At 32.5% G+C, this 2261-nt stretch overlaps 1 pseudogene; it reads right to left on the bottom strand.

Annotated features, from left to right (window-relative positions):
* Positions 1-776: 776 nt before the first annotated feature.
* Positions 777-1206, bottom strand: LOC106634691 (small ribosomal subunit protein uS12-like; annotated as a pseudogene).
* Positions 1207-2261: the final 1055 nt, after the last annotated feature.

Genomic DNA, 2261 nt, shown 5'->3' on the forward strand with positions numbered 1-2261 from the left:
TGAAGACATCAGAAGTAGAGACCTTTTATGTCATGTGTTGTCCCAACTTTACAAATGTTACCTATTTTATCTACTTCTTGCATCAGGATTCTTATACCTGAAATTCTGCAACTTGATTTTTTTGAATTATATGAAGATCAACCTTTAAGAATTGGCTTAAAATGAATTTCTCTGGGAAGAATTGCTTTCCTCAAATTTGCTTTACCAAATTATGATTCTCTGCTTAATTAGTCATCAAAAAATTGTGCAGTCTAGAGACTTGGTGCCCTGCTTCCCAGCTGCTCCAGCTATGGCTAAAAAGGGCCACAGTACAGCTTGGGCTGTTGCTTCAGAGGGTGGAAGATAAAATATTCATTGTATTTAATATTTTAAATGGACAAGAATAAAATTACTAATAAGTTCATAAATTCAGATTTTGTTTTATTCAAAATCCACTATACACATTATAATAAAAGGTCTAAAATATGTTCATATAACCAAAATTATACTAGACAAGTTTAGCTGAAAATCAGAACATAAACATATTTGAAATCTATGAATGCACACGCCATAAACAGTCAATATTCAGGACTATCATGAGTCAATAAAGTAATAATTTACTTGTTTCTCAAAAAAAATTCAAGAAATTATTATGTTTGAGTGAATTTTTAAAATTTATAACATTTTGTTGAAGAGGAAAGAGAAAAATATTCAACATGCAATGCAGATCTACAGATGTTTCATTCTTTCTTTTTTGGTATATGAAAATTTATTACTACTATGTTTCACCATCAAATTCATAATCTTAGTCTTTCTTTGTTGCCTTTGTTTAGGACCAAAACAGAGACATTGGCTACTTTGACAACCTTAAAGTGGATTCCAGGAATATCAATAATAGCATGATCTTTTCAATCAAATTCCCTAACCAGAACCTAATTGTTTTCCTCAATAATGTTCAAGCAACCATCATTGGGTTACAACAGATGTGATTTTCTTGCTGTTCTTGATCAGCTGGACCCTGAAACACTTCCGGAAGGCAGAGTTTGGTTGTTTGGCTTCAACTTCTACTTTTTCCAGCATAATCCCCTTTGCATTTGAAGCACCTTTAAAACTGTTGGCCTTCAGGGCTGTGCCCACATAAACTTCCCTGTACTGTTTATGACATTTCTTGTCTCATCAGTGACTACAGAGCTTCCTGACAGTATGAAGTCCAGGGCCCTTACTCATCCTGCCAGTGCCATGGGCCTGAACAAAAGAGCTCATTCCTCTCTTTGACTTCCAGGAAATGTAGAAATAAAGAGGTCCAGATTTGCTTATCTGAGCCCACTGATAACAAGAAGTAACTCTCCACATGCAAGTAGTTCACATAGCTGATAAATAACAGCTTTGAAAACAACACCAATAGGTTCCGAGCTGATTGTTCTTCCACATAGAGAGACTGAGTAATCACCTAAAATATACTGATATATGTTAGTCATTGGTATGTTGCAAACATTATCTTCTTCATATATATACGTGTGTGTGTGTGAGAGAGAATCTTTTAGAGATTACAGTTTATTATTGTCCTAAAACTATTTTATGTTTTTAGAGGTTTATTGCCTGTAAGAACACTTTTTAAAGTTTGCAGAAGACTAATTCTTAGACATCAAGTATCTCTCAAAAATCATGTAATTAAAGTAGTAATCAAAAACATGTTTTCCCCCAAATTGCATGTATTCTAAGATACAGCTGAGTAAAACATATTCATACAAACTTGGCCACAATACTTTGAGAATTATCAATTATCAAAATATGCAATTTAAAAAATTTATTTTGAACATACTTTGGACAAAAACAGATATGTAATGAGTGTTGAATTTGCAGTACACACTTTACCTGCATTATCTCATATAACCAAAACAACATCCTCCAACATACGTATCTGGGGAAACAGAAGACCAGAAAATAACTCAATTCCTTAACCTCATGTGGATGGTTAATAATGAAATGGATTTTGAAATATTGCTACTAGGTGTCAGATTTTAATAATTTTTTACAGATGGATAATCTAATATAAAAATGTTGATTACAGAAGGTAAATGATGATTAAATTTGATGTCAATAGAATGTACATGAGTTTCCTTTTTTAACTAATAATTTACCATGTACCTTGTAAGTAAGAGATTAGTAGTTATCTAAATTGGTACAACAATAGCTATTCCTAGGTAAGAAATGTACAAGAAAAGTGAGGCCAAGAGAGGGAAAGGAAATCTATTTAAGGATTTCAAAAAGAACAGTATTTA

Source organism: Pan paniscus, chromosome 3 (assembly GCF_029289425.2).
Source record: "Pan paniscus chromosome 3, NHGRI_mPanPan1-v2.0_pri, whole genome shotgun sequence".
NCBI lineage: Eukaryota > Metazoa > Chordata > Mammalia > Primates > Hominidae > Pan > Pan paniscus.